Genomic DNA, 9,933 nt, shown 5'->3' with positions numbered 1-9,933 from the left:
GGTCACTTACTTATTTATTCATTTGTTCATGTATTTGCAGCATCCCTCGCGTGCAATGGGACAGGAGACTATTTTTGGTGTGAATGAAGGCGTGTACTGATGTAGTGTAGAGCAAGCAATGGGTTTTTATCAAATTTGTCGCTCTCTCTCTCTCTCTCTCTCTCTCTCTGGGAAAGTGCACAGACGCGATAACAGACTTTCAGACGCACAAACAACATGCATTTCTATCATTTATTTATTTATTTTTTTTCCAAGCGGCAGACTCCCAATCCACACACTGAATGAATTACGTAAGATTTTAATCCCGGAATGCATGTTTTGATAAAACCTGGTTATTGTAATGGGTGTTTAATGGACCATAATCTCCTAATTTTATAGTCACCTCCCTCCCCCCTCTCTCTCTCTCTCTCTCTCTCTCTCTCTCTGGGGGAAAACCGTATCAACTCTTTTTTTTTCCCCTCTTAATTAATTCAGTTACTCCGTCCAAAACAGCTGTAGTAAGCGACCCGAGTATTGAGTTTGCCTTTCAGTGCAACGCAGAGTCATTTTACGGATTAAGTTTCTGTTACGTAAAGAATGAAATGTGGAAAAAAACAACGTGTGATAACCAATCCGAATAAAAAGACAGAGAAAAATACGAATCACTGGTGTTTTCCGTAAATTGAATGAGGGTGACACGTGAAAATAAGGTAAGTTTTTTTTTCTTCTCTCAAATTCGTGGAAATGGTGCTAAATAAAAAAAAAATATGTAGGAAGAAACAATGAATGAGTGATGTTTCAATAGACAGCTGGTAAGAGACACCAATGCAACTGACAGCCAAGAACAGACGGAAGGGAGGCAGCTCGTAACAGACAGCAAAACAGGCGGAACAAACGGAAAAAAAGACAGCCAAACAGAAAACAACAGGGACAAGGCAGGTGGAAACAAACAACAACAGAGCTGGTAATAGACAACTTAAAAGCCAATAAACAGCAGGAAAACAGCTTGAACTAAACATAACAGCAAAAAGACAGCAAAATAGAAAGCAAAACAGCAAAATACACAGCAAAACAACACAAAAGACAGTAAAACAGAGGGCAAAGTAGACAGGAATATAGACAGCAAAACAGACAGGTGACAGAGGAGAGAAAAGGTCCACTGACGCATAGACATGAAAGGGAGGCAACTGAGGCTGTTAATTGATTGGTTACATGATTCACTAGTTCTCTCTCTCTCTCTCTCTCTGTCCCTCTCTCTCTCTCTGATGGAAACTAAATTAATGCAATAACACAGAAAATCAGAGAAAGAGAGAGAGAGAGAGAGAGAGAGAGAGAGAGAGAGAGAGAGAGAGAGAGAGAGAGAGAGAGAGAGAGAGAGATTCAATCGAAGACATGACAATATAAAGAAAGAAAAGTGAAGACGAATGAAGAAGCAAAGAGATAGATGGGGGTAAAAGTTGCTTTCGGAGAGAGAGTGAGTGAGAGAGAGAGACCAACCTCACAACCAACAACATTTCTCTATCGTCATCTCTTCTTCCTCCTCCTCCTATTCTCATATCCTCTTCCTCCTACTTCCATCATCATCTCCTCCTCCTTCTCCTCTCCATTTCAAAACCACACGAACCAAACACCAAACAAAACACCAGTCAGCACTACCACAAGAAACAGAAAACGGGATGACCCTCTCGCGCACTCCTTCACACTCCGCCACCTCTCGCGGACCCTCGGCCAGAGAAGGAGCGGGGAGACTAATCCAAAAGTTAAATTACGTTGACTTTGGGATAACTAGGTTTCTAAAGGGCATCTGACGGGCTTTTGCTGCCTTACTCAAGCCTGAACGAACCTGATGCAACAAAGGGAGTACCTGAGACGAGAGGAGGTGGTGTGGGTGGTGGGACATGAAAGCGAAGAGGGCAACGAGGAGAGAGTGATAAAGAGGATGAGAAAGAAGACGGAGAAGAGGACGTAACGATGATAATTTACTTTAACTATTACAAGTTTAATTTATTGGTATTTTATTATACTTTTCCTTTGTGGTGTGCTTGGTGAGAGACGAAGATAAGGACGAGGAGGACGAGAAAATAACTATTACAAGTTTAATTTATTGATATTTTTTTATACTTTTCCTTTGTGGTGCGCGTGGTGAGGGACGAAGACAAGGACGAGGAGGACGAGAAAATAACAGAGGAGGAGGTGAAAGAGGACAGAAAAAATAAATAATAAATAATAAGCTACTAAACAATTTCAAACGAATTTCGTTGGCATTTTTCACATTATTCCTCTCAGTTGATGATAAAAATGCTTATTATATATATATATATATATATATATATATATATATATATATATATATATATATATATATATATATATATATATATATATATATATATATATATTGATTAAAATTACTGAACCACAGAGGCGTTTAAAACACAGATTACATGACACTTAATGCCCGAACCACTTGATACCCAAAATGTTTTCTGTCCACACACATCTTAAGAACACTGACCTAACCTAAACGAACCTAAATTACCATAATCTCCATGGACATTAACGTAACAGACAACCTAACTTCATTAGATATATACTTACAAGGCCTGTCTCAATCCACACACCAATTGCAGTAAAAAAGCCGTACGAACACTGAATCGTGTTGCTAATGTAATTTAGCAATAAAGTAATTATTCCAGTAATAATACACATTACATCCAGTCACTAAGGCAGCCACGTTCAGACTGATTTCCACTTTATACCTGAACTTTAAAGCCACACGCGAATCACACCGGAGAGGCGACCGCAGCTGGCACTCAGGCTCTCGGGTGCGTCTCTGAAAGAAGCAGTGGGGCGTCAGTCCAGGTCAAGTGAGGCGTTCACATCTCTGCCACACGCTCAGTAATTGATTGCAACGCCCCTTGTCTCCTGAGTTTCTCACACACACAAGACTGAGTACCTATATACAAGGTGCTTCGTTAATTAATTAACGCTTCATGAATCAACTACTGCTTATGGCTCAGAATTTTAACTGACAATCAACTGACTGACAGACTAGCCAGGTGACTGACAGTGTACAATTTCCTTCGCTAATCAGACATTATTAATGGCTCGGAGATTTGTTGCCCGACAAGTGTAGACTAGACTCCAGACTTGTTGGAAAGCTTGCCAAAAGAGGATGTTGTTCCCATCCTAATATCACCTGTTTCATGTAGATGGCGGGAGCGCCTCTCTGAAATTCAAACAAGGAAGATGAAGTTTATCTTTCTGGTTTTCAACTGTCTGGCTGTGAATTATCTTGCTTTTTACATCGACTCAGAAAGCAGATGGGAACAAATCGTTTCTCAAATGGTGCGGTCAATGACTGGAAGGGACTCCCTCACCAGGGGAATTTCAAAAGATTATATACGTTTATGGGGCAGAGATAATGGTTGAATATATGTAGGTATGTTTAATGCATGGGCTTTTTTGCAGCTTCCTTTATGTTCTTGTGCTCTTATGTTCTTAAGGAAACATTATTATGTAATATGAGAGCATCACATAACAACCTAACTGGGAGAAAGGAAGAACGGAGAAAAATATAAAAGAAAAGAAAGGAAGGAAGGAAATTATAATGACAAAGAATTGCATACAAAGGAGAAAAACAAAAGGAAAAAAAATTGTTATGACGCAGAGAATAGTGAACGAAAAACACAAGTTGAAGAAGTTTGAAACTACATGAGCGAAGAAAGAAAAACAAAACAAAACATATAACAAATAAGATATGATAATGGAATGGAGCCAAAGGAGGAACAAAACAGGAAAGAAGACAATTTTACGAAGAATAAAAGAAACAGAAAATGACAGAGAGAGCGAGGAAGGAAGCTGTCAACGTGTGTGTGTGTGTGTGTGTGTGTGTGTGTGTGTGTGTGTGTGTGTGTGTGTGTGTGTGTGTGTGTGTGTGTGTGTGTAGGATGTAATATATGTATGAGAGAAACACCTGATACCAAACATTAATTAAGGTCTCAATCATCAGTGACAGGTAACTAACACAGCCAGCGTCACTTCACCCCTCTCACCCCTCCCTCTCTCCCTCGCCTCTCTCTCACCCTCCTGTCTTTTACAATTCCCTGACACAACACGAATATAGAAAAACATGTGAAAGAAAAATACAATAATAGGCCACACACACACACACACACACCCTTCCCTTCTTCCCTTCCTTGTTTTTCTCTATTTTTCTCTTTTTATTCGCATCTTTCTCTGCCTTTTTCCTTTGTCTTTTCCTCTCTTTTTCTCCTTTCCAGTCCTCCCGTCCTTCCTTCCTCCTTTCCTTCTCCCTTCCTCCTTCAGCATCCCTCCAGCACACACGTTCCCTCCTTCCCTCCATCCATCTCTCCACCCCTTTGAATCCCTCCATTGCACACATCCGCCTGTCACACTCCTTCAGGTTAATGAGGAGCCCCTGTCCACCTGACCTCAAGGGCCTCTTAAAATTAATGGATTCAACCCTTGCCCTAATCTAACCTTGCTGTGACCTCCCTGTGACCTTGCCTTGACTTCGTTATGACCTTTTGATCTCGTTATGATCCTGCCTTGACCTCCATGTGACTTCACTGCGACCCTGCTGTGATCTAAATACGACTCAGTTGTGACCTGGTTGTTGCCTCGCTGTGAATTTTTCCTTCATCTCACTGTGACCTGCTATGACCTTGCTTTGTTTTGACCTTGCTGTGACCTTGTTATGATCTCGCTTTGATCTTGCTGTGAACTTGCTTTGATTTCGCTATGACCTGGCTGGCTGTGACCTCGTTGTGATCTCGCTCTGACCTCTCCATTCGCTCTGCTGACCCTTATTAGAAAATTAACCCGTTTGTTATAATAAGTTACTATTATTTGTTATTACTGATCAATTGTCTACGTTTGTGAGACTGTCAGCAGATCAGAGGATTTAGAATTGTGAAAAAAAAAACATAAGTGACAATGAATGAAGAATGTTACTCTGCTCCTGATCAAAACTACATAAAAAAAAAAACATATTTGTATGTCAAGAGGTCGTGAGAGGAAAGCACATATATGTTCTTTAAAAAAATAAGTAAGTAAATAAATAAATGAAGATGCCTCGTATATTAAAAGAAAAAATCAAATAATGTACCAATAAACAAAAATAATACAATAAAGAATACATACGAGAGTAACTTTGTGTATATTACCATAGAACCCAAAAAGCAAATAACAACAATAGTCATAATAAACATCAATAAAAAGCCAATCAGTCACTAAATCAGTGGGTGTTTACCTGCATAGCACTGAACTACACTGCTGCAAATTACATTCAAACAAAAAAGTCAATAAATAAATCAACCTACATACCACTGAACTACACTATCAGCTCTGGCTGCAAATTACCTCCAAACATTCCTCGCCCACGTGTGCAGCTGAGCGAGGCAACTGCTGGCACCCATCCAGGTCAAGCCCCGGCCTGACCCAGCGAAGGAAACCTCGGGGAAGCCGCTCACTCAGTACATGCGTGTCTGTCACCTCCCATCACCCGCTTGTGCTGTAAGAGAGAGGGGGTGGTGTTGGTTATACATGCACTGATAAGTTGACTAGAGCACAAAAGTAAAGAAAACGTGGAAAAGGCTATACACAAAAGTAAAAGAAAACGTAGAAAAGGCTATACTAACACATTCAAAAAGAAAACGTGACTTCATTTTCAACGCCGCCCACAAAGTAACAACACCTACAAATCAATGTTGTGCTAAGATTAACTTATTTCACGTGATATATTCCTAGTACGAGTTAATAGAAATGTTTATCTAGACCATATTGACAATTTATTCAATACACAGGAGCCGTCATGATTCTTGATGCAATCTCTGCCTGGAAATTATTGAGTGTGGGAGGGGAAATGAGGGGGAAAGGACTGCAAGGGAAGGGAAGGAGGAGGAGGCTGATGGGAGAAAAGGGGAAAGGTAGTAGAGAAGGGGAAGAGAAAAGGCCCCTGAAGGAAAAAAAAGAGGAGGATGAAATTAAAGGAAAGAAAGGAAATAGAAGGGAAAGAAGGGAAAAAATAAATGGGAGGAAAGGATAGGAAAGAAAAGAGGAGGAGAAGGAATGAATAATAAGGGGGATAAAAGGAGTACGAAAATAAAAGGGAAGGAAAAAACAAAAAAAGATGAAAAGATAAAGAAATGGATGAAAAATAAGTGAAAGGGAGGAAAAAAGTGGGAATAGGATGGAAGAGGAACGGGAAGGACAATGAAATGAAGGAAAGGTAACGTAACGAAAAGAATAAAACATGAAAAAAAGAAGAAGGAAGAGCAATGGAAACCAAAGGCTAAGAAGAAAAGCGAAAAAAAAAATCAATTAAAGAAACCTAAGAAGAAAAAGAAAGGAAATTAAGGTAGGACTGAAAAAGACCATGGAATCGAACAGAGACAGAGACAGAGACAGAGAGAGAGAGAGAGAGAGAGAGAGAGAGAGAGAGAGAGAGAGAGAGAGAGAGAGAGAGGTCAAATCGAAATCAGTCCCGAATTTAAGACACCCCTCACGTCCCTATTGTCTCTAAGTTATCAGGGAAGTTGGCTGAATCGAGTCACAAATAGGATTTCACGCGACGGAGGAAAGGACGGGACAGGAGGATGGACGGGAAGAGAGACGGGCAGAGGAAGACATAGTGAAGGAAGAGTGAGGTGCTGAGAGAGAGAGAGAGAGAGAGAGAGAGAGAGAGAGAGAGAGAGAGAGAATCGCCAGAAAAATCATCTCATTACGTCTCATTCTCCTCCCGTCTATCCCGTCTTTTCAGCCCTGTCTCTTGCTGCCCATTTAGCCTCTCGTCACCTACTTCCCGCCCTCCTGCCTGGCTCATTAAGGCAGATATATGGTAACGGAGCTGCCCACCAACACGGCCACCTTCTATTGTTACACTGCTGTTAATCTTGCTGTGTTCTTGCCATTCTCGTCTCCCATTCTCATACCTCTGCCTCTTGTCTTTCTTGTCTTACCTCTCTCGTGTTTCCTTTGATATTTTACCGGTTTTGCTATCATTATACAGAGTTTTATTTCTTATTAGTTCTTTACTCATCTCTGTTTTGGTTCTCGCTGTGTTTGGTGTGATATTTGCTTTCTGGTTTGTGTTCCTATTTTTGCGAGTCAAGCTATGCGCCTTACAAATATTGGAAAATGAGGTAATGAAGGAAAAGAAAAAAAACTAATGATGCACTTAACACGGAGAGAGTTGGAAAGGCTGGTTAAGCAAAGTAATACAACCAAAAGAGCACAAAAAGAGGAAGAAAGAAATACAAGGAAGATGTAACTGATTAAAACTAAAATTATTCCGCTACTTTATATTTTACAGGAAAATTGAGAGGGTATGGACACGATGAGAGAGAGAGAGAGAGAGAGAGAGAGAGAGAGAGAGAGAGAGAGAGAGAGAGAGAGAGAGAGAGAGAGAGAGAGAGAGAGAGTGTTGCTAGACTTTTAGCACGGAATACTGACACTGTGACGACTAACCAGTGTAATAATCATTGGTGACCTGAATCAAAACATTGCCGTGGACACACACACACACACACACACACACACACACAGCTCGACAAAAACACATACTTCTGAGCATATACTGCGCTGGTTGATGTGTTTGCTGGGAGGTGACACGATCCAGCAGTGAAGTTTGCGTTCATAAGGCTCTTTCACCGCTACTTGCGCAGTGTCTGGAGTGTGGCAGATCCTTGTAGGTATAACACAGCTGATAAGGTCACCCTGTGTCTGTAACGGTAAAGTCTGGTGAGGTTATGATGCTTTAAGTTGAGTTATTGGTGGGCATGTGTGGCCAAAACGCCACTAAACACTTAAAACATCCCACAACACACGAGAATACCCACAAAACTCAGCCAAACACACCTAAAACACACTTATTACGTCAAAAATACACCCAAAACACCCTACAACATTACAAAATACGACCAATACACTCCCAAAAAAACCCCACACACACCCGAACTCACCTAAAACCCTTAAAATACCTCAAGTAAACCCAAAAGCATCCCACACCACCACAAAATAACTCCAAGCATATCCTTAACACACTGAAATACCCCAAAACACATTTAAAACACTCCTAAAAATACACCGAAAACACATTTAAAACACCCAAAACACACTTAAAACACTCACAATATACCCAAAACATTCTCAAAAACACACCAAAATACACTAAATATTACAGAGAAAGGCAAGGCAGCAAGGGAAACTAAGCTAAATTACGTCTTGGCATTTTTTCTGTTTTGTCTCCTCCTCCTCCTCCTCCTCCATTTCTTCTTTCTTCTTCCTCCGCTTCCTTTATTTCTCTTTTTTCTTCCTCCTACTTCTACTATCTACACGCCTGAATTTAGAAACACATGAAGACACCGGGAAAACACTAAAAATCACGGTAAATATTGACGAAGAAAGGCTGAAGCAGAACGAGTCCAGGCGCCATGATGACGTCACAGCTAAGTTGATGACGTCACACTTCCATATCTACGTAACGTATCTAATTTTGAAATTGATCCCTAGAAAAAATGGAGCTAGGCTTGAATGCCTTATATATTCTGACTTGACAATTACTGTAATTAATATCCACAATATCACAACTTCTCCAGCTTGAGTAGTATTAAAAAAATATTAGCATGAAATATAGAAAAATTATTGGAACCTTTAACACCATTAAAACCATTGTAAAATCCTCCCACTTTGACTTTAACGGAGTAATAAAATATTTTAAAAAATATGAACTATCTTTTCAATCAAGTAAAAGCCACCTAGAGCCATAAATAAACAAATAAAAAATAGAAGTGTAAAAAAAGTATTGGAACCTAAACACGATTAAAAACCACTGAAAAGTCTACCCACTTTGACTTAACAAGAATAAAAAACACTTTTTAAAAATATGAACTATTTTTTAAAACAATCAAAAGTTAGTTACAAGCTGAAATAGAGAAATTAAGAAACCAAAAATGTCAATATCTCGACTTTTAACAGGACTATAAATATTTTTCAAGTCCACAGATTTAACTCAACAGGAAGAAAAAATACTTTAAAAATCATAAGAGAATTTTTGAAGCAATAAAAGCTTCATTAAAGCCTCAAATAAAAAAGTCCTAAACCGGGTTATATAAATTTCAACCTGAAAACCGGCCTATATTTACGTAAAAAAACAACAGAAAATTCAATCTATTTACTTAACAGAAGTAAGAGAAACACTTCAAAAGTAACTAAATATTTTTAGAAACCATAAAAGTTTATTATAGAAGCCAAATAACGTCGTTAAGAAATATATAAAAAATATTGGAACCAACAGGGTGGGGCATGTAGCAGTCCATCATGGCGGCCCTCGGCGGTGACTTCAGTCGAGAAGGCGGCCGCCATCTTGCCTCAATTATTTTTTTAATCTCATGAAAACTAAGCAATGACGGATATATCTGACCATCGGATATGAAAGCTAGACATGTGGCTCCATTTAGTGGAATGATTGGCCTACAATAAGAGAGATTAAGTAAATAATAGCTGATAATACTGACAAGGCGCCTCTATCTCAGCTGACAGCTTGTTTTTGGCTAAATTTCCAACTATTTCCAGACTCATTTGTAAAGAAAACCTAAATATAAACAAAAACCTCAACAAAATACTCAAATAACGAATAATGATATAAATAAACAACTAAAAGACACTACAGCTGGCGGGAGGAGGGTGTTACGGTGATAATAGTAATGTTGACTGAGGTGAGGCTGGCACAACTGGGCTCACCTTGAATAGTGGTGCCTCTCAGCTGCTTGGTGGTGCTTGGTGCAGGAAGAAGCTGCTGATAATAAATAATCACTAGTCACTAGAATGTGTGTAGCAAGACTGACTAGTGCCGACCAAAACATTCCAGCCAGCGGCCCGCTCTCTCCCCAGCGCCACCTGCCCTCACTGACTGTCCCTCAGCCCGCCCCG

The 9,933-nt window shown here is 39.8% G+C and overlaps 1 long non-coding RNA gene across 2 annotated transcripts in view; it reads right to left on the bottom strand.

The window, feature by feature from the left end:
* LOC135112019 (uncharacterized) overlaps window positions 1–9,933 on the bottom strand; it is an 11,101-nt gene extending 1,168 nt beyond the window's left edge. The window contains exons 1-5 of one of the 2 annotated variants that reach the window (XR_010273998.1): window positions 9,745–9,933; window positions 7,567–7,725; window positions 5,365–5,515; window positions 3,179–3,208; window positions 1–2,812 (exon numbers count right to left, since the gene is read on the bottom strand). The exon at window positions 1–2,812 is cut by the window's left edge and continues 1,168 nt beyond it. This is a non-coding gene — a long non-coding RNA (uncharacterized LOC135112019). Of the gene's footprint in view, window positions 3,209–5,364; window positions 5,516–7,566; window positions 7,726–9,744 lie in introns of both variants that reach the window. The other variant, XR_010273997.1, reaches the window with a different exon arrangement.

The sequence above is a fragment of the Scylla paramamosain genome, chromosome 23 (assembly GCF_035594125.1).
Source record: "Scylla paramamosain isolate STU-SP2022 chromosome 23, ASM3559412v1, whole genome shotgun sequence".
NCBI lineage: Eukaryota > Metazoa > Arthropoda > Malacostraca > Decapoda > Portunidae > Scylla > Scylla paramamosain.
The sequence above is the reverse complement of the archived record's forward strand: the minus strand, read 5'-3'. Positions and strand labels throughout refer to the sequence as shown.